The sequence below is a fragment of the Passer domesticus genome, chromosome 1, assembly GCF_036417665.1.
Source record: "Passer domesticus isolate bPasDom1 chromosome 1, bPasDom1.hap1, whole genome shotgun sequence".
NCBI lineage: Eukaryota > Metazoa > Chordata > Aves > Passeriformes > Passeridae > Passer > Passer domesticus.
The window spans coordinates 111,564,198-111,587,881 of NC_087474.1; the positions used below are offsets into that span (position 1 = coordinate 111,564,198).

The 23,684-nt window shown below is 38.1% G+C and overlaps 1 protein-coding gene across 6 annotated transcripts in view; it reads right to left on the reverse strand.

Moving 5' to 3' along the window:
- Positions 1 to 692: 692 nt before the first annotated feature.
- LOC135308724 (uncharacterized) overlaps positions 693 to 23,684 on the reverse strand; it is a 76,862-nt gene continuing 53,870 nt past the window's right edge. The window contains exons 8-9 of one of the 6 annotated variants that reach the window (XR_010369132.1): positions 7,330 to 7,584; positions 693 to 3,742 (exon numbers count right to left, since the gene is read on the reverse strand). The gene's annotated coding sequence lies outside the window, so the exon portion shown is untranslated. Of the gene's footprint in view, positions 7,585 to 14,961; positions 20,240 to 23,684 lie in introns of those variants that run through there. The other 5 variants (XR_010369131.1, XR_010369130.1, XR_010369129.1 and 2 more) reach the window with 5 other exon arrangements.

Sequence of the window (23,684 nt, forward strand, 5' to 3'; positions counted from 1 at the left end):
ATTTTTAAGAGGCTTCTTAAAACTCTTTTATCAAAGAAGAAGAAAATAAGCATGTGCAGAAAATAAAACTGCATACAAAAATCAAAAGAGAAAATAGGATTAATTGTCATTTCTCCATGCAATAACTAGTCAAATTCTGCATGGAATTGTGCTGAAACTCACTGTTGGAGATACTCAAATTTTATCACCTTGAGAAGAGGATGAGTGAGAAGATAACAAAATTTGCAGGTAATACACAAATATCCAAGGCACTAAGAACAAGAACATCCATGATGACTTTGACTTTTTCTTTAAGGGGTGAAGCAGCTGCACAATAAATTGATAGATTAAATTCAGTGTAGATAAATGCAAAATTATGTACATAAGGAAAACTCAATCTTCACACAAAAATTATGAGCTCTGAACTGACTATTACCACTTGGGAACAAGACCTTCATGCTACAATATATAGGTCCACAAAAAGCACGTTTTTGTTACTGTTCTATACCTGTTAAAAGAGCAAAACTACAAATGTTTGGAATTATTAAGAAGATAATAGAGAACAAAGCAAAAATCATCATGCTGCAGAATAAATCCATGTTTTGCCCATGCCTTGAATATTGTCTTCAGTTCTGCTCTCCTCGTCTGCAAAAGGACATATATGGTTTTAGAAGACCCAAAAGGATCAATAAAAGAAGGAAAAGCTTGACGAAGAGTCTGGAACTCTTTATTATAGAAAAGAGGAATCTTAGGTGTTTAGAGTAAAGGTCCAAGAAAGCCTTAGCTACACAAAGAAAGTGGGCAGAGACCAGTCACTTCCTGTCACTTCCAATGCCAGAACTAAGGCCAAAAAGCAAGAGCTGAATTCAAAACCAGCAAAAGGAGCTAGTTCTTCACACACATGGATAGTATATGTGGAATTCCTTCCTATTGTGGCTATAAAAAACCACATATGGGTGTAAAAAGAAGCCAGGCAAGTACTGCATGAATAGGTAAATGACAGACAGACCCTATACAACACCACAACAAACTGGAAAGCCTCAAAAAAGAACCTACAATGACCTGAGCAGTTGCACATAGAAGATGAAGTATCCTGTTCATGGTCTGAACAATATAACATTCCTTTTGCTCTTATGCTCTGCCTTTAGCTCTCACAGAAAGCCACCGACAGCTGCCTTTCTAGCTTGAAATAAGTGGTCTGTTGTTGATTATTCTGAGCTATGGGGGAGAAGAAAGTGATACTAGTGATGTCCACATGCCAGAGACTGCTCCCAACTCCATCCAGGGCACTGTGACTCCTGAGTTGATCAGATGCTTAGCAATTCAGCATGAGCAGCTGCATCTCTATTTTTTGGCCTTCTCTGAAAAAAGTTTAATATTAAAGTCCATATTTTCTCACATACAAGTGTATGTTTGTATATTGGTTCATTAGTAGGTTAAATAAAGCACCATGAAAAAGCCAACCACTGCTCATACCAGTTCTGTGAGATAAGGTCATTGTTGCCTACTCTAAGCAAAAGGGGCGGCTGAGGTACTTCAGGAATACCAATATGGTAACATTTCTTTTGCCATGCAGTCAGTATATTTTTTTCTGGTCTCCTTCTTCTGCTCTTTCTTTTAAGCCCTTTGCTAGTGGATAGATCCCTACCGGTGTAGGAATGAGGCATCAACTTCCCTCTGTGATCTTCATGTTCTCTTTATTGTTTTGGACTCCTTACCTCTGCTTTCTGTATGCTAGATTTAATTGGCATTGGATCAGAATCAGACATAGGCTCAGTGTGGCAGATGGCAGGATATGTCTTTGCTAGAATTGGACATCATGCTGCATCCCCAAAAAGGCTTTTCTAAGTATAGATAAGAGCTATATCTTCTCATTTTTAAGACATTAAATATTGGCACTAAGCCCAAAGAAATTCTGGTAGTTTGGGGTATCATCTATACCTACTATCACTCAAGGATGATAAAAGAATGTCTTGGGAGCAGCACAGCAAGTGATTCATTTTTAGATCTATCTAATGCACCAAGTGATACTAGTCCAGAAAGTGTGCCATGCAAGTTCTGGTCTCTGATTACTGACAGGCTAGGTAGGAGAAAACAACCCAGTGAGCAAGCACGTCATATACAATACACATTACTGCTTGTCTAGTATGCAATAATCATTCTCCCCACACCAAAGAGAGGAGCAGGTCCAGACCCATTTCTCAGCCACAAAATCCCAGTGTCCTGTGTGGAGGGCCTCGCATAAGGGGCTGGCATAATTCTGTGCAGTATATGAGCAGTAGCTCATGTATCAGCCTCCAGATGACATACGTTTAGTAGGAGCCTTTAGACTTGGCAAGCTGTGCCTGGAGATTCTGGAGCTTTTAGCTTCAGATTTAGCCCAGCAGATTTGCCACCAAGAATAAGAAACTGTTTTTACCTCCCAAATTCTAGTACAGCAGAGACCAGTATCTAAAGGAGTAGTTATTGCTATCAAAGCTTAGTTGTTTACATCAGAAATACCATTTTATTCTCACCCCATTTCAACTGCTCTTTGGATATAGTTAATGCTTTTAAAAAGGAGCCAAAAGGGAGTCCTTTCTCTACTTGAACAAAAATCACTGCTTTTAGCTTGTGTTTTATTTCTGTTGTGTCTGCATTTCAGAAGAAGTCCAACACTTTAAATAGCAATTTGGAATCAGTGTTTCCTGCTGTATTTCTCTTTCAGTCAGGGCTGATGTATGTACATTCTGAAAGGACAATCCTCTTTTTTCTCTCCAGCTGAACATTAAACACTGCCAGAGCAGCAGAGCAGAGGGCCGCTGGGAGGTGAGCAGAGACTGCCAGCTAGGAAATCTGGAGAAAGTGTGATGCAATCCTCTTCTCAGATACACTGCCCATTTATTGACAACTGGAAAATACTTCCTTACAGAAACTGTTTGTGGCATTCAGCCATATATCATGTATACCCTTCTGGAAAGTAATGGACAAATAATACAGTATAAAGATACTTTTAAAATTATAAAAGTTCATCTCAATCACTAAAAAATATTGCATTTTTCTATTCTGAATCTTTCCACTATTCAGAGCAAATGCTTGACCACAGACCCATATTTTACTCATATATCAAGTATTTCTTTTTTCCCTCATCTATATATACACATACAACATAGAAATACAGGAGAACAGATACATATATACTTAAACCCACAAACATCTTGTAGAGAACACAGCATATTTTGTCCTAGTATGTTTTGGAAAGACATTCCCAAGTTTTATACATACAAAACCCAATGCCAACCAACAGTATCCTTCCAGATATACACAGTAAAGCCAAGGTTGCAGCAACACAGTAATGGGATCCCAGCTCAATCTGCCTGGTTCCAGTACAGGTCCCTCTCCCCAGTGCAAGGCCAGCTCCCCCACCTCTTGAGTGATGAGGTAGCAGGCCTTGATTTTTCTTAATTTCAAATGCCTTATTACTGCTCTGCGCTTCAGCCTCTCCCATTCTCAAAAGCACATTTCTCACTGCCTTCCTTCCCCCACAAATGGTTTATGGGCATCATTGACACTGGAAAGGCTCTGCTCCCTTCCCACACCCCACAGAGCTCTCACCTTTATCCTTGTTGGTCCCACTGGGGTAAAGACTTTTTCATACTCACAGCCAGATGTTTCTCTGCTGAGATCAGGCTCCTCTATTGATGCACGTGGCCTTCCTGCTGCATGTTGAATCAATTCAGGCAAGGTCTTTGAGTGGGAGCTGGTGAATCTGAGGATGCTGCAGCTGCTGTTTGAAGCATCAGCTGGTAAATGTTTTCTCTCTGCAGGCACCAACCTCTGCTGCCAGCCTTATTCCCCCTCATGACTAAGTATCCAGTGCTGCACACACTTGTTACCAGGAGCTTTATGCACCTACTGCTCTGTGGAGGTAGGAGTTAGGAGGCAGGAGGGTGTTAGAAGTGTGGAGCATTTTCTCAGAGATTTGAAGCCCAGACCGACTGCACAAGAGTTTAATGCTATTATTGCCTTTCTTGCAACTGCAGTCTGGCCTTTGGTTTCACAGCAACTAATTTCAGGCATCTGATTCACTCTCTGGCCCTGCCTCCCCTCCCTTCTCTTTACTGAGCTCAGGAAAAGCAGAGAATATGAGGCAAGGAGCCCACCCATGCAGCTGTACCCACAGCAACCACAAGTGTCAACAGCTTCAGAATTGGTACTCCCAGACATTCATCCTCATTTGTCTGTGCCCAAATTGGTGCTATATTTGTTTAAACACAGGGGACCCAAACACTGTGGGGATGCCCTGCCTCTGTGTCCATGAAGGAATGGCAGCCTGTGAGTGCCACATTATGGCCTGAGGACAGCTCCTGCCTGCACTGAGATCTCTCTTCACTCCTGCAATAGAAAGGGCAGAGGACAGCCTCTCTGGAATTTGGCTTCCCTAGGGATGTTTCTCCAGATTTCATCTATTGGTGAGTACTCTGCTAAGACCTGCCATGCAGCTGGCAAAGGCTCCTGGACCCTGGGCACCTCATTCCTCCTCCTTGTGGACTCCTTGTAGAGTGTGTGGACTCCTGACCAGCCTGGATTAAAGGATTATTAAATAAAAGATCCTTAATTAAAGGATCTTTAGTAGTATCATAGAATTATACATTTGTTCTTAATATTTTTCATGATTATTTATGTTACTGTCACTGATATCTACAATTTATCATTCAGAGCTCACATTTTCTCCACACCAAGTTGGGAAAACAGTGGGCTCACTCAGTCATTCCTTCTGCATCCTTCATTTCTCTAGCTAAAATATAGATGTTCCCCTACACTTCAGTTGGTTTTTAGCAGCAACATAAATTAAGTAAAAATATTCCTTTAATTCCCCTTCTCTAAAATCTGTTGAACCTCCACCTCTTCATGCTGTTCAGAATTGATCCCTAAATCAGGAACATCCTTCTTTCCCTCCTGCTCAAACACTTCTGTGTTAATTTTTAACAGACTTTCTTCACACATTCTGATCTTGAAGGAGCTGTATTTTCCACATTTCTGTTTTGCTTCCAACTTCTACCAAATGATGCTATTACAAAACCATTGCTTTCTTATTTTATTTAGACTGACTATCAAATGTTAGAAAGTAAGAGTAAAACACAGGACATCCTCTGAGAAAATAAATGTTGGTAAAGGAGAGGAACTGGAAGAAAGAGCCATATAGAGACGCTTCCCAGGGTATGAGCTAGAGAAAATGACCTTTCTGTTTCTCTTTATTTGTGTAGTATTTTAGATTTCTCTGTGACAGAGATATTTAAAACCCTACAATTGCAGTGTTTCAACTCCAGGCAGTGTTTAACTCATTAAAAAGTTTTCTCCCAAGCATTTTGTGACCTACAGAGGTATCAAACTATGTCTAACTCAGATTCTTTAAACTCAACAAAACTATAGACTGGCACAAATCCAGGGCAGGCTAATCTTACATATACTACACCTTTGGCTCCTTAGTTTCTTCTTGAAGAAATGTGTTCCTTAATGTGTAACTATACACCAAGGAGCTTACTATCCCCCTAGGTCTCTAAAATAAAACTAAGGATTGTTAAAGAAAGAAACACTCATAGAGCTGGGACTTCATATTACCTTACTCTGCCACCCCAGCCACACATTTTCTTCCCTAAGACCTCCAAAAGTATTTTTTTCTCTGATATTATTGTGTGCCATTGTCCACAAGACTCTTTATATACATAAATAGTACTGGTTTTTACTACCCATAGCAAATTACTCTGCTGTACCTCTACCTTGAAGTTCCTAACACACTGACATCAGGTAATACTTAATCCTCTTCTAGATACTGTTGTTGATGAAACAGTGACCTGTCCAGTAAGGTCCCAGCTATGGCAACCCCAGCTAATGATCCACTTCTACTTAGATGAAATGATTTATTGGCCATGCTGCATCCTATTCCACATGCTCCTTAAAAAAAAAAATAAAAAAAATTAAAATTTAACAAGAAATGTTGGCTGTTGCCCAATGCCCTGGCAGACAAGTTTTAAAATTACATCATTAGATCTCTTTATCTTTCTGTAGATAACGAAGGTGTATAGAATACTGTGGGGGAAAAAAAGCCAACTTTCTTTCAGAGGAATTTAGCTGGATGGTTAACTAGATATGCATTGGCAGATTTTAGTGTTTGCAGTAGGTCAGTAATTTGTAATGAACAGCTTGCATTTGGCAAATCCTGGGATCTGCTTTTCTCCACACCATGCCGTTAAAGGGTGCCCTGTGACCCATGACACAGAGGGATGTAACTACTACAGTAGGGTTTCAGCCAGTGTGAAGAAGTGTCTCCCCCAAAGTACAATAAACCTTAACTTTCTACCTACAAAAATACATTAATAAAGAACATTTGGCATGACAGCTCAGAGTTCACTGTGATAGAATTTTTCTGTATTTGTAGAAAAAGCGAGAAGCAAGGCCATGGTTAAACAACTCAGGCAATGCACCTTAATTTCTTATCTTCTAGTCTGCTAGAAGAGTTGTCTCCCACCTTTACTTGCACATAACCTTAAGGAATAGTCCCTGCTGCTTTAGACCATTCCATCTCAGGAGCTCAGAGCAGCTTTTCAAACAAGAACATGTTGTCTGTCACAGAACCTCTGTGGTTCTCAGCAGCCTAGGTATCCCTTGGAATGTAGGCATCAGGCAAACAATATGGCATCCTCAAGGTTGCCCAAGGAGCTCAGAGGGCCTTAGGCACAGCTACTTTTTCTGCTGTTCTCAAGTATCTTAAGAATTAATCCTGACATGACTGATTTTTTAATGAAGAAAAGAATGGGAAATTTTTGAGGAATTAAAAACTAAATTACCACTTTTCATGTTCTTTTCCTGCCCTTTTCAGAGACAAAGGGGAAATATGAAAGAAAGGGATGGAAAAAGGAAAAGTGAGTTGACAGCATTAAAGAAAGCCAGAGGAATCATACATTTTTCACCCAAGCTTTTAAACATGTAATAAATGTTACACTGACATTTTTACTTATTTATTAAGAATTTTTGGCCAGTGTTTGACCAATTCACTTGCTCAACTCAGAAGCATTATCAATAGCACGTGAGTTTAATCTTGTTCCAGGTTCATGTGTTTTTGCAGAAGGAAGCTGAAAGGTTCATGATTATTATGCTGATATTTAAAGCCTTTATTTCATGTTGTATTTATACTGGAAGGTTTAAACTTTTTGTACTTTCTGAACATTTCTTCAATTTTTCTTGTTTTTTTGCAAAAAGCAAATACGTGAGGTTAGTGAAAAACACAACAGCTTGGGAGTGGGGGAAGATAAAAACCAAAAGGTAAAATTCTTGTTGTGGCACATTTTTAAGATGCTTTCTCATACTCACATGATGGGAAGAATATAGGATGTACAGAAGCCAGAGGGAGAACTTCTTCATAATTATTCTGGGGACAGCTTACAAATATTGTTTGCACAACTCTGGTGAAACTCTTTGCATTCCAGCCTCATGAAGAAAACAAATGAAAAAGGTGAGTTGTTTCTCAATTCTGTTCTGTTCTTCTTTCAAAAGAAAAAATGCCAATAAGGTGCTGATGTTGTTTCTTTTGATTCACATGGTGTCCATCACTGAGGTGGCTTGGTCCTGCAGAACAACAAAATGAAGAGTAAAGAGATGCATTTGCTGAAGAGGTGGATGAGGAGACAAAAACTTGCCTGCCTCATTTATTTATTTAGAACTATAAAAACATTCAGAAGCACCTCTCTGCTCTGAATTCCATCTCATGAATTAAAATGCTCAGTAATATGCCATATAGAGAGGACAGCTCATCACAATTCAGCACATTAATTCAATACTTATCATGAGGAAAAAATAAGTTGAAGGCTGTTCATCTCTCAACCCAGTCTTCCCTAAGAGTCTAAAGAAAAGACAAAATTTGAAGGTTAAAAAGGCAAACTAAAAAGGAAAATATCCTGAAAATGGTAGCAACAGTATCGAAGTCAAGGATACCACAGAGTGAAGCTTTCAGAAGGCCTTGCTCAGCATGGCACTTGCACATAGGCTTAGCAGTGAATGAGAGAATGACCATATGGAATATTCAGAGCTATTCATCCATTTTAGTCCCTAAGGTGTTTCTCCTCCATGCATGCCTGGTCACAGTAAGGAACTTGAATTTAAGACATCTGCTCTCCTCTTAGTCAGTGCAATGGAGAAAATAATCGCTAACAAGGACGAAGCATAGATTTATATCCTGTGTGTTCCACAGTGTCTACAATGTCTTTGATAGAGCAGAAAGTGCCTAAAAATGTAACTGCCAATAATTTCCCACTCTGGAAACTACAGTTATCTTTTGATCAAACTCAGCATTAATGAGAAAAAAATAATTTATAATTGTGTTGGTTCTTTTTGCAACCCACTGCAGTGGTAATTGTCACTAAAAAAAAAAGTGGAGTTATTCTAGTTTATCAACATAAATGTAACAGCTGCCAGTTTTGATTAAACATGATGATGATTTTTGTCTAGAAATGCTTGCTTCTGGGGGCCAAACAGGAGTGTTATGCATTGGAAAGCAGTGCTGGATTGGTTGCATGACCTATTGAGGAGCCATCTCTGAGATCATCCATCTTAGATGCTGGCACAGAGGTCATCAGCATGGCTGGTGATTTTTGGGTTTGCCCATGCAGTGCTTGGTTTGAGTGCACACTTGGTTGGCTTCTCACTCAAATGAAGTCCAAGCAATTATTTCATGTTGTTGTTTTGCTAAATATCATGAAATGTCACAGGTCTCTTCTCCATATCAGGCAATTCAAGCAGACCAGGACAAAAGCATGAAGTTAATTTGCATCTACTTTAACAAGACCTGTTACCTTCCATTGCTTTTTTGACAAGTATTACCAAATGAGTGGAGAGGCATTTGCTTCAGAGCTAGCACAAGCTAGAGGAATACCATGCTCTGTGGTATCCTGTCTGACAAAGCTGCAGGAGGAGGTGTTTTCTACTGGTGAAGTCTGAGCAACGTCAATGCTGTCCTCATGGAGGAAAGGCAGTGGTACAACATTCCTTCATGGTTTTTCCTTGAAGATAAGACAGCTTTCTATCAACACCAGAATTTACTGCATCCATGGTTTTAGGCAGAAGCTCCTGAAGGAGTGTAATAAAGCTGAGTTTACAGGGGTTGTGCCTGTACTAAAATGTCAAGTTTTCAAACCCCATCTGATCCTCGCCCAAGCCTCAGTGTTTGAAAGGTCATAGTACCTCTTTACTAATACAAATTTACATGTTCGGTTTCTGTTGTGAGAAAACTACAATAAATTCTATACTACCCCTAGATGGTATAATCCCAATGGTAAATTTGTCCCAGTCTCTTTAAGATTGTGTTCCCTTCATTTAATTTCACTTTCACTCAGATATCTTTAGAATTATTTCATCAATCCACTTTTATCTCTCATGATATTCAAGAAAATAAAGTAGGTCAGTGGCCAGATAAATTTCAGTGAAAAATGAGAAATACGATCTTTTCTTCCCCTCCTTTCCTTTTCAGTCTCATTTTGGAACTGAATATTACCAGACCTTGGAAGGATGCCAAAATTCAATATTGTGCTGATGGGAACATGAATAATGTATAAAGAGACACTTCAAACAGTGTATAAAATCTGAGGCACAAAATGTCTAACAAGTCTGAACCAAAGGCTTTGTAAAAGTTGCAGCAGAACCAATTGTTCAAGTACTCTTTAGACTGTTCCATCCCATTCACCTACAGATGCTGATAAGTGACAGATTTCTTTGCAAGAAACTTGCTAGGTCCTCAGTGAAACAGGGAATGGTGTTAAAAATTCTGAATTTAGACACTAAAAAAAAAAAAAAAAGAAATATTTTGGGTTGGTTCCTGGTTTAGTTTTGTTGGGGTTTGTTTTTGGGTGGTTGTTTCTCAAAAATAAATCCATGTTTTGTTGGGAGTCCCAAAATCTAGGGGATCTGAAAGGATAGGCAGAACTCCTGAGTGAAACTAGTTATTTTCTACAAGGTTTTCCCCCCTGTCCTTTTTTATTTAATACCTTGAGTACCAGATCTACACTCCACACTGTAGAAGCAGAGACTCTTCCTTCTCCATAGCTTCTTACTCCCTTCCACTGACAAACATGGCTAAATGACACTACCCCAGAGTTATGGATGAATAGGTATTTTTTTTATGTGAAGTCTTTCAAAATTATATGTTTGAATCTGTTCTGTTGTACAAAGGAAGAGTGTAGCCATATGAAAATAAATGCAAGTGATATTGTGAATATTGTGGCCCTTCACAAAACATCACTCAGAGAAAACAGACAGAAATAAAACCCAGCACTCTAAAAATGCGAGTTACAGAACATGTTCTGATGATGGAGGATAGCAACAAATTAAGAACCTACGTAGCAATAACTGTGAACAATCCTTGAGTGATTGTCCCGTCATATTCACAGAGCTGTCATTGAGGGTCAGGAGCTGTTTTCTTTATGAACAGTGCCACTCACTATTTCACTATTCAGCTGTTTTCAGTCATTGTAGGCTGAAACTTGGCATTCACATAATCAGCTCAAATGCAAATCTGTCTCTAAAAATGACTTAAATGGGTTAGGCCAAATTTAGTACTGGAGCAGTAAAAATAATAATTGAGGTATGGTTCCATATTGTCTGAACAATAGAAATGTCAGTCCTAACTAAATGAAAATTCAAAAGTTTTAAAATATAGCTGCCAAAAAATGTGTAAAAAGTAGATAAAACTGTTCACATCTCAATGCATGTTAATGATATTTTTTTTTAAAAAAAGGCAAACACAAGTTTTTTCTTTGCCCATGCAGTAAAAATAAATCTACACATTACCTCAGAGTTAGCATCACGCTCTGATGTTTTTCTCCTGGAATGGTATGCCCAAAATCTACAGGACTGTGGTGTAACTGAAGTCATAAGGGGCCTCTGTGGGGGCATCTGGTCCTGCCTCACTTTCAGCAGGGTCCACATTAAGTGCAGGCAAGGATCCCCATTACAGAGTGCATTACTTAAAAATTCAGGTCTTATTCACTGTGACAAAACTGAACCTAGGGCAAGAGAACAAGTGAAGACCAGCCTTTGAGCATTTTTGCTTTGTGACTAAGAGGTCAGCTCAAAAAGAAAATTCTCTAAACTTCTAGAGTTTCAGCATGTGTTTTTTGTAGCAACTTAGTCTGCTGCTGGTTTCCAAAACATCCAAGTTTTGTGTCTAAGCCTTCTCTCATTTACACCAAGGTAAATTTATATTTGACACAGGGCAGTGGTGAGTGCAATTAAATTGTGAGAGATCTAAATCAAATGCAGTTTCCTCTTCCCTTCATCTGAATACCAGGTAAGTCTTTATTCTCTACACTGCAGCTCTCACCAATGTGCTTTTGAAAAGCATTTGAGCAGGATGGCAAAAGAAAGTTATTGTCAAGACTTCATGTAAGCTGCACACCTTTTTTTCAGCCCTGTTTTCAATCCCTTTCTGGCTGAAAATAACAAGCTCCTGAAAATATTTACCAAATTGGGAATAGCATTTGATTGAGTTCTTCCAAAAAAGCTAAATGTTGGAACAATTATTTATAGTAAATCAAACACTTCTTTTAACTGCAAGTGCCCACTTCCATGGTTCTTTCTCACCACATTTTCAAACACTTTGTAACATCACAGAGAGGAAAAAAAAGAGTTGGGTTTGAGATTTTTTTTCATTATTACAGTACCTTCTGAAAGCACAGAGTTCATGACCTGCCTCACCTCATAGCCACTGGAATCCCACTGTGCTTTACTACTTTAAAAAATAAAATAAAGGTCAGCAACATTGTAAAAAAATATAAGTGGAAACAGCTAACATATAAGAGCAAATTCTTGGCATCTCTGAATATGAAAATTTGTTTCTCCAGAGTTACAGAGCCTGTGACAAATGACCACCATGATTAATTACTCATTTTCAGCCAAGCACAAAATTTGAGTTATAATTTGTTAGAAAGGAATAGTCCCATAGAATTCTTATTCAGCTGTGAAAAGGCTCCGTTTGTCATCACTTGAAACAGCCAAACAGAATAAAACAATACAATGAAATGCAATAGATTTTCAGACTGGCATATTGTCCTTTTACCAGTGTCCCCCACATACATCAGTAGGTGACATATCTGATATACTGATAGCAGGGTCATTGTTGTCATATGTTTATTAGTTTCCACAAGTAAGATTGCATCTTAATAAAATGCCATTGTTGTAAAAAGCCTTGCCTTGAGAGATAACCTTTTATTCAAGGTCAGAACTTGAATGTTCATGTCATGCATTATTTTTCAAAAATTAAATTATATTTACATCAGCTCCAGGGTTCTTAATTTTGACTCACCCATACTTTTAAGAAATGTGTCCCACAATCATTTTCAGTAATCTAATGTATTAATTACTCTGTTGTGTTTAGGGCAAATAGCCACAGCAAGACACAAGCTGGAAGCATAATTTCAGAGTTGGGGCAATAATTACCTTTCCATCACCTTCTGAAGATGAATGAGTCTTGCCAGTTCTGTTGAAAGAACCACAGAACCACAGAATATATATTAGGTAAATATCAAGTTCCTAATTCTGAATGGTCCAAATTAAACAATAAAATGTCACACTGTTACAGCATCTTCAGTAGAGTGCCTTGTTAGCCTAAAGGCTCTATGTCATCTCTTTAGTTTTCCTTTCCTCAAAATAGAAAGTCCTCTCCTTTAATAAGCAAACAGGCCCTTCTTTGAGTCTAGCTTCTTTGAGCAATAGCTATTATATAGGAAAGCATGAAACAGGTATTTGAAAGAAGGAAACTAGCACTTTTGCCTTCTTTCCGGGCCATTTTCCAGCTGACATTAATCCTAAGGCTATGTTGTATAGGCTTGCATTCATTTGAGGATCACTCTCAATATTTATCCAGGCTGTGTCCTTTGGCTTTGATTGTTCATTTTTTGCTACTTTGAGGCACATTCTATTTCTTCTGTTTGTCCCACAGAAACAAATATGAACAACACCTACATAAACCCCCATGTTTATCAGCAATGTAAAAGGCTGTCATATTTTTATCAGAAAAGACTAGCCTAGAAGAGATACTTTTCTTGGAGATAAAAATTATGTTTTTAAAAAATGTAAGTATTTGCTCAATATGAGCTTTAGCTGCTTTCCAAACGGATCACTTTAATCCATTTTTAAATCTCAGATTTAAAGAAGAAAAGTATTAGAAAAAAATGGCCATGGTCTCTATTTTTTGAGACAGTGTTTTAAGAACAGTGTTATTTTGACATTTCTCATGAAAGGTTAAACAAATTTTTCCCTTACATCTAATTTTTCCTAGTTTACTAGAACAAATCCCAGCTATGGTTTACTAGACAAATCCCAGAACACATTCACAGCAGCTTTCTATTGGCATTATATCTCTGTTTATCAGTAGATTTTGTAGTTTGTCTTGTCAAGAAACTACTGAAAATTAGGTTGCAATCCCAGTCAGCTTCTGCTTCATGTCTGTAGCTCTTTTCATGTGAAATACATATGAAGTGTTAGATATTTTTCTATGAGTGGGAGGTAACAGCAACACCTCTAGACAAGTGTGAGAGTAGGATTGGAAGTTGCCAGTTCTGTGATATCCTCATTATAGCTATATAAGAAATTCTTCATACTGATGCACTGAAATTATTTGATATTGAAACTCGTCACTTCCCATGTCACAAACTGTCTGCAACTTCACTGACAGCACTTCAACAGAGCAGCACAGCCCATGTTAAAATAAACTTTACCTCCACGCTACAGTGGCAGAAGATTTAGGATGACTGTAGTGTACCAGGACCATGCAACTCTGTGGGTCTCATCACAGCAAGGATCCTCCTGAACTTTCTGCAGGTGGATGTGTCCTGCCAATGTCAAGGGGTGGAAAGGCTTCATGCAGTGCCCAGGAATGGTTAAATGAGAGATGCAAATTCCACCTTTTAGTTTCTTCTAGAAATTCTGCTTCAAAGTTGCCACGCGTTTGGGTAATTATAGCCCACACAGAGGTTCATTTTGTCTATTAGTCATTAATAAGTCAACAATCCACTTAGAATAACCTCAATAACCAACAATTTAGTTCATGTTTACATTTTGTTCATCCCAGGCAGGAGTTTAGTGTGGTTAGAACTACATGTGACATTTTAAGCTGTCCTCCAGGCAAAATAAATTACAAAGGCAGATGCTATAATAAGTAAATTAAGAGCGTACAGGTTTTGAGTTTCACTTGTCTGAAATAAAAAAGTCACTTTCTGTTACATCAATTTCATCATTCATTGAGGCACTTCTGATGATTTACACATGTATGATTAGGAACAAAATCCATTCTCTGATTTTTCACATCAATTAGTGAAAAGTTGATAAAAGAAATCTTATCTATTCCACCGGTTCCCCAGATTACTTTTCCATAAATGCTAAGCATACCATTTATTTTATCACTAACTATAAAATACATGCACAATGCTCTGGAGGATAAAAATTCCTCACAATACATTGTCTCCACAGAGTTTAATGCTCTCTTATGTGTTTTCCTTGCTCAGATAATATTTTTGTATCCCTTTTGTCTCAAACAGCACACAGGAAAGACATTTTTCTTTCATTCCATTGATAAAGAACCCAAACCCACTTAATTTTCTTGCAACGTAGCTCTGTTTAATGAACTAGTACATCCCAATTTCCAGAATCCATCAGAAAGCCTACCCAAATTGGCCTTGCCCCATTACTCTGTATTTCAATTAAATTGATTGAAAAACTAACTGTTTATGAGCTGTTCGGTATGACTCCACCTAGACTTGACATGAGAGCATCGATCCCTTTCATGACCCTTCAGTTTCCTCAGACAACTCCTCTGCATCTTTGCCTTAGTCACTCACAGGCCAGTGTCTGAGACAGGGTAAATATGGGGCCTCATCAGCTTCATGAGCATTTTGAGGATGGGGGATAGTTATTCAGTGAATGCAATAAGCTATCAAAAAACCCCAAACTATTAGCCAACACTTTGTTTTAAAATAAATATTTTTATTGAGCAGGTTTAGACAAGCATGTCCCTTTGACAATTTCAATGATATTTTATTGAAAAGTTAAAGTTCATATAAGTTAATATAACAAAACATTAATCTGTCTTATTTAAGACCTTTTTAATTCACTTGTTTTATTATTGATGATCCTTTAACTTTTTAGTTGTTGGAAGGGTATGGGAACCACACAGCTGAACAGTTTTACTCTTCTGACTTTTATGAGAAAGACAACACTGAGCTCAGAGGTTCAGGTTTCTACTCAATCCCATTTGACATGTCTCATATTCTTAGTAAGACTTTTCCCACCATTAGTAGTGAGGAACTTTTTTAAAAGTGAAAACAGAATTAAAAAACCCAAGACACCAAAACCAGCCACAAACCAAATCCAAAAACTAAGCCTCTCCATTATGAGACATTTGAGACAGAGAAACATCAACCAGAGAGAGAACAGAAAAGGTGTCAGGGATTTATCTTTGTATACAGAGTGACAAACAGCATGTTTTCTTGACATACTGGGACCAAATAATTGTATTTGCTGCTGTCTGTGCTATGGGACACCTCTAGGGAAGATGCAGTCATGGGAGCCTTGGGAACCAGCCTGTCTCTGAGACAGGTAACGGCGCTCAGATGTAGATCCTGTCACAATGAAGTCCCAAGAGATGAGTTCTCCTTTAAGCAAAATAATAGATTCTTTCTTTTTCAAGATGCATTTACTAAAGTTGATATCATCTACCTTCTTGCTGAGAAAAGTCAGGCATAGAGTCATGTAAATAACAAAATTTAAAGATAAAACAGTTAAGGTCTAAGCTCCCATTCACCAGGTTTTGGGTTTAAACCCATTACTTGAAATTTAATCACCAAGAGGTCCTGTTCACTGTGTTATGTTCCCTTTCAGATGAGGAGAATGTTACTCGTCTCATGCTTGATAAATCCTGTAATATGATCTTCAGCTGGTCATGCTGATCTTTTAGGATATTTTGTTTTTACTTTACTCCTCCAATTAGCCAATATACTGTAAGTATTTCATCATCTCTGCATGTATTTGAGTCCCCAACATGTTGCTTATGCCAATGAAGAAAGACCTATACTCTCTGCACCTCTATTGCTAAAACAAACCCTATGCAGAGCCTGTGGCCAATGGTGGAAGGAGGACTCCGAGTGGATGAGTAACCAGGATAATGGGAGGAATGCCAGAACCAGAGTGAATGTCCATAGGCCACACCTAACAATTGGTACTCCTTCTGACTCAATTCAGAATAATCCCTGCTGGAAATTTCACCATTAAAAGCTTCCAGGAACACATCCTTTTAAATAGGGATGTGCTTGATCTTACACATATGCTTATCTACGATCTCCTCCATGGCTTTCCCAGCCTCAGGCATAGTGTCTACTGAGCAACAGTAAATAAGGACAGTAGAGTTTCAGAGGGCAGCCAAACCACTTCTACCTGTAAGCAAAGCACCTTTAATTCTGGTACCTGTTCTAAAAGGCTCATCATACAACTTCAAGGACATGTCTTTCCATTCCCAAATGTTCTCCAACTATTTCTTGTTATTTAAGTCACCTCTTACAATGTGATCCACTCAGGAGTTACTTGCTGTTCTCAAATTGTTGTCCAGTGAAATGAAACCACCTGCCATTCTCCTGAAATGTTTATCTTATCCATTCTTCTCCCTCCATAATTTTTGTCTACACTTCAGCACACCCATCAGTCAAATTTCTCATCAGAACTAAATTAAATTTTTGAATAGAGAGAAAAAAGAGCCAAGCTGAAAGGCAAATGCAGAACTCCCTCAAGGATCCATAAGTAAAATAGAGATACATGAAGTCACTGAGTGGTGTAAAGAGCTAGATATTGGGATGTTGAAAGCATTATGAGATGCAGAATAGAAATCTGTTGAACATGACCCTGAGATCTTCACTGTGCTGAACTTCTATGATGTTATGCAAAAAGGCTCCAGCAAAAGTCAAGTAAACAGCTCACATAAGCAGAGGGAAAAGTCAGAAATGTGAAAATCTGCAACATCAAAACCTAAACTTTAAGTTGCTCTATCATCAGAAGGAAGAAAAAAGTAATTGCAGAAATGTACTCCCCTCAAACTGCCACTCCAACAGAAGACCAGATCTGTCATTACTCTGGGAGTGATGTAGGCATGTCACAGCCTTCCAAAGCTAGGTGAGATAAATTTCACACACTTGAGATGGAATATGTTATATTTGAGACAGGAACTGACACAGTCTTTTGTGGCAAGGACACCTAGAAAAGTCAAAAGTAATGAAGAATGTAAGTGCTCTGACTGTGGTTGAGACACCATCAGAAGCTCTGATAGAGAGTTAATTGTTTTGCCATGTAGTGATTTATACCTGCAGGTGTTATTGGAAATACCTGTGTAATATTTTCTTCCACACTGATCGGTTAGTTAAAAGCTAAATGAACAGCTCTTAATGCATCTGTGATCCTCATTTCCTGGCTGTGCATGAGTAATAAGCATTCATCAAAAAAAAAAGAATGCATAATAAATGGAGGTATGGGGGCTTTTTAACCCACATGCATGACAAGCTTCATTTCACACACAAAATATTCAAACCAGCAAAGAGAAAAGAGAATGTGAAAAGGCCCTTCCCACCCTTCTGTTCAATAGCCAAATGTAATCACAAATAAATTTCAGGAAAACTAAACATTATTTCATGTTCTGTCTTTTTGAGTGCTTTAGGGCAAAATGACCTAATCTGCTCTATCAATATCTATAAACAAAATTCAACCAAATAAATCTCTAAAAATAACTAGATATACAGAAAAGACCGAAAATCAGCTATGTTCTGCATCACAAGATGAGGCATACATTTTGCTTCTGCATGAAATACCTGTTTTTTGCAGGAACACTCAAGATTATGGAAGCTTGCAACGCTCCTCCTACCTTGCTACACAAACAACACAGTTAGTGCTTGACAGCTGGGGCCAAAGCCTTGTTGCTTTACTCACATACATAATTCCTAGTACTTACAGGCCAGATTGTCCTTTCAGTAACTCTGCTGAAATTTTATGACAACTCAATTGTCTTTTCTTCAGATGTATAGATTAACTAGGTCATAACTTATCCCAATGGGAGCATTAAAAAGACCAGCACTAACACCATTATTTTAGCCTGCACAATTGAAAGGTACTCTTGCTTTTTCCTTTTAAATTTAGGGAGAATTGTGTCATAATGAAAGCAAAAGTAACAGCAAGCACACATGGTGTTGCATGTTCTTTTTAATTTTTTTTTTCTCTTTCATGGTAATGTTTCTTATATTAAAGAAAAGAAGATTTCTATAGGATTCCTGCTATGAATATTCCCTGGTTTGGGCAAATGTTTCCTATAGATCTACAACATTCTGTAAATTGAGCATGCTTGTATCAATACCGAAAAGCATTACCAAGTTGTACTTTATTTGAATTTTAAAATTTCAAACCTTTGAAGTTAAAAATCTCTTTGAGAGCAGTTAGTGCCATGCTGGTCATTTGACTAACATAACTGAATGTTGCAAGATTAACATTCAAAATAAAAGTAGAGGTACGATCTGTGTCATGTATACCAAAAGAATAATAATCAAGTAGTCCATGTAAAATGCTATGAATTATATTTAATAAGCAATGGCTTACAATCTGAGTTCCTAAGTGTTGTATAATTATAGAATTCAAGCTCTAGTTCTAAATAGGAGCTTTATTTCCTGTCTAGTTTTAGCACTTAACACCTACTGATCACTGTTAAATCACCATTCTACGACTTTAGGGCAAAGTTCAGTGTTATTTATGAAAATATTCTTTGCTACTTTTGACAATTATGAAAATTCAAAACACAGCATAAGTGTAACCGAAGAGAAAATGTATCAGCATGCTGACCCAGGCCCTTGGGTCCAGAGCACAGAGGAGCTCAAAGAACTCTACAGTTCACTTTTGTTATACATAGATATATAGATTAACTAGGTCATAGCCTGCCCCAGTGGGAGCATTGAAAAGACCAGTGCTAGCAACATTATTTTAGCCTGCACAATTGAAAGGTGCTGCCCTTAGCCTGGGAAGGGCTTAGTTCCTATCACACACAAAAAAACCCCAGGCTGTTCACACCTGTGCTGCTTAGTAATAGTACCTTTCACATTTAAGAAGTGCTCTAAGAAATGCTATTGACTTTGCACCAAAGACCCTTTTCTATAGAGAAGCTGCAGAAGGGCTGGCAGAAACAAGGTGGCTCTTCTTCTGGCAACACAAAGATTCCTACAACAGAGTCCTAAATATGTTTTTTGTGTTCCTTCATGTTCCTGTGTGCCATTAAACCTTTAATTTGACCTTGAGTTTTGAACAGATCTTGTATTACTCTGATACTGATAGCAATGAATCATAAAGAACATTTGCGATTCACCAGGGCAAACTGACCCTAAAAATAGACCCTAAAAACTATTTCTATTGGATAAGTACTCTGTGTTAACTTATTGTCTCTCCACAGTGATGATGTCTAGTGTAGCGTAAAAGACTGCTTGCAGGTCATGGAGGAAGGGAAACGACAAAACAAAAAAAAAACAGGTCAAAAATTTGGGTTAATCTCTCTTGACTGCATACAAAAAAGATACTGTGATAGTTTCAATTTATTAAATGCTAAGTTAATCCCTTAATAATGTAGGGCAAAACACTACCAAACTGCACAAGTATGTAACTATGTGGGGAGTGCTGGTCTAAGAAAACTCTGTTTATGAAAGAAAGGATGCAATCAGGGCTTCATTCTCCTGTCTGATAGATGGTGCTTTCATGCAGATTACTGCAAGTCATTTTAATACTAATTCCAAATGTGATTATGATTGCTTGCTTTGTTCCAGTGTCTCACCAGACCAGTCAGGAATTTCCCCACCTGATACTGGCATTGTGTATTCCGTATAATGAAAAAGCAGCCCTGCTCCCCAGCAGCCTGAGGAAATGCTAGGAAGCAGCAGGTGCATCCCCAAGAAACAGGGGAAAACACTGAGATAATTGAAATTGTAGAATACCTGTAAAATAGTCAGGGTTGTGTGATGGTGGTTGCTTGCAGTTGACTAACCCAGCTCGTGGACTGGATGGACTAACTCTACTTCATGGATGTCCTATTCCCACATGGAGGAGGCAATCTGATCACCTTTTCCCCCTGATTACTTCTTCTTTGAGCTGTTTTCATACTGCCAGGACTCTCTGATTTTGGGACTTGCAATAGGCAATGCAGATAACAGGCAGAAGCATCTCTCTCCTTGATGAAAAAATAAAAAATTGCACAGAGTTACAAAAATGCTGGTATCGAGTTTATTTTTGAACATATGCAATTTTAAATTACCAAGGCTAAAAACCTCTCGAACACTTATCATCCTAGCTGAAAAAAAGACAGGAGAAGCCAGAGGTTATTGCTTCATTCTAATGTTCCCTTCCTACAAACAAGTGTTTTTGCTTGCATGTAGTGTACTTTTAATGTAGTATGTAACAGAATAAATTTTCAAATCCCTGTCCAATATGTTTTTGTATTATTTCTCACAGGCTAGTGCTCTCCCAGTGACTCCAAATACTGCTTTGAAGGCTAGAAGATAATATAAGCTATTTGATGATCCTGCCTTACAAAATACATACTCACATAATTTGCTGTGGATTTTCAATTAAACAAAAAAAGTGTTCAAAAAATAAGAATATTCTAAGTATGAAACAACTGTACACACATGTCTCATCCCAAGCAGCTTTGAGATGGCCTCCATCTGAAAGAGCTTATATCATACAGCAGCATGAGACGTGGAAGGAGAACACCTTGAAAAAATAAATTTAAAAAATATGCTATTTCAATTATCTCTGGGAAATACTGCACTGCTCTTCCCTTCCAGACAAATAGTTTGGGAAATTTTCCTGCTTATCTTCGGTGTTGTTTTGTCCACAAATAACACACACAATTTTTTGCAGTTACTTGCTGTTGTCTTGTATCAGCAAATCAAAAGTGAAGGCAAATAAAATGGCTGAATAGCTCCTATTTCTTTCTAAACCATCTGAGAAGTCAAGCACAGAACATCTAAAAGAAAGTGAGTGACATCTGCCCCTGAGCATGGTTCATAACCTCCGGGCGTGACCATCACAGGCTTCCTGCAATATGTCACAACTGACCCGGGAGCGATTCACATTCTGTCTCCTCTAGTTTCAAGTGTTTCACCAGATGTCAGTTAAAAATACATATATTTATAAAGTGGTTAGTGTAATTAATGCCTCAAAAAAATCTTTTAATTGGGAATGACAGTAAGAACTGGAGTAAGATAAACTGGTAGTGCCTTTCATTTTTTTTTTTATGAAAAAGCTTTTTCATCTGAAAACATTCATTTCTTTTACCTTTCAATCATCAGATTTCATGGCTGTGTATTACTTTACCCAGGTAAATGTTTCCAGCAATGTGTGTGTCTGCTATAATTAATTTTGAAAGAAGAGCAGACATGCAAATTGCCATTCACTCTCAGTGGATTATCTAGACCCAGACTTGCTACACAATGAAAAGCAAACCTGCCTCTGATTGTACCAAATGTCAAATAAGCTGGATGACTCTAATACACAATGTAGATTCACTGTGTTTGATGTAGGTTTGTAAGGAATTAAAATATATATTTCCTCAGTGAAGATAATTTCTCATGTTTCATTCTCAATGCTGCTCTTTTCCTGCACATTTGTTATCAAATTATCATTAACTACATCAGAGCCTCCATCATTAATCATATCAGAATTGGAAACAAGCAAACAAAGTATATGAGGCTAACATTAGGAAAAAAAAACCCACCGCAACTACACACCCCTCTGAAACCATTGGCCAGACTTGGAGTGATGCTTTTACAACTTTTCCAGCTATTAAATAAGATGAAGCTATGAATTCCAATTTAAGCAATAAATACTCAGGAAACCTTGGCATTTAGTATAATATACTCTGAAGCATATGTAGAAAATGCATATCAGCTCTTGTTTTTATTAATGTAATAAAATAGCTAATTAAAAATAGCTAAATAAGCTATTATTTGTAGCTTAAAAATGGACTTTCAGGCTAGAGCTACTGTTTGGACTGGAACTCATTCTGCTAGCAGGCTGTAAGTTAAGATAGCAATGACCATTCTTTACTTCTGTTACTCTGTGCCTGAGAAATTGTGAAGGAAAGTTCCTGGAGAAAACCTGAAACCTATGCAAAATGTCTCTTATATTTTTATATATTTTTATATGTACTGCACTAAGAATACTTTCCATATTTATCCTTTTTATCTGGTATTCAGATTGCACTTATAACAAGCAAGGGCCCTCTCTCTGATTTTGTTCTGTTGGATGTCTACACAGGGAACTGCAGGTCTGTGTTTGGAACCCAGAGATGTTACAGGATTTCAGATAAGTACACCAAGTACTTTAGGTTGTCTTTTGAATTGCTTTTGGACCTTGAGCCTGCTGAGGGCTGAGATATATTAACTTGGCTACACATCTCCTGGATGCCCAGCCAGCCTGGGATGGAACATATTCAAGTGGATAAACTAAAACTGATGGCAGTACTGAAGTACCTTGTCCTGACAAGGACCAGATAAAGGTTATCATCTTATGCACAAACAATCTACCAAACCAAATATATGCTTTAAAATGAGAGGAGAGGAGAGGAGAGGAGAGGAGAGGAGAGGAGAGGAGAGGAGAGGAGAGGAGAGGAGAGGAGAGGAGAGGAGAGGAGAGGAGAGGAGAGGAGAGGAGAGGAGAGGAGAGGAGAGGAGAGGAGAGGAGAGGAGAGGAGAGGAGAGGAGAGGAGAGGAGAGGAGAGGAGAGGAGAGGAGAGGAGAGGAGAGGAGAGGAGAGGAGAGGAGGCAGAGAAAAAGAAAAGGAAAGTAGTGAAGAAGGTGGGAAAGGTAGGAGGAGAATGGGGGAAAGAAAAATGAGAAATGAGTAGAGGGACAGGAGAAAAAAACCATAGCTCAAATACACTCTTTGCAATTCCTAATAATTATTTACTTTCACCACAGTTTAAGGATAATTGCACAACATCATGTAGAAAGTTATACAAGTAAGGTGGGGGCAGAGCCTGCCAGCAGTGCTTAGAAGTCAATGCTAACACAGAGTTAGAAATTCACTTGGGCAGCCAGTAAACCAGACCATTAGGGAAGCTGCCTTTTGCAACCACTCCACTTCTGGGAACATAAAAATCCATATCAACTAAAAATAAAATAAATGCTTCCTTAAAGCTCCAAAAGCTTTTTTTCAGCAAGGAGAATCTGTAGGATAGGAAGGGATAGATAACTTGGCAAATTAGTTTGCTGTGAGGGATTCAGCCTGACATCTGAACGTACAACTGGTTCTTAACACATAGAGCAAATTAAGAGTACATTGATAGCTGCCACGGAACAACACCTCCAGAAGCTTTTCATCCAACAACATATTTCTTGTTTTCCAGGATTTGGCCTTACCTACAACACATTTTGCTAAGAGTTATTTGAAAACTGTGAATGTGATGATAGCCCAATCACTCAAAACTTAAGCAATGAAAATATGGCAAAAAAAGGGCTGTTGTATAAAGAAGATAGCTAAATAGAATGGTTTAGTTTGACAGAAATAGAAAATATGACTCAGATAGGAAAAAGAGTTCTTTGCCCTTTAAAAAATCAGTCCTGTTCTTCCTCTCTTTCTTACACAGGAATCTTTCAGGGAGAGTCTGATGA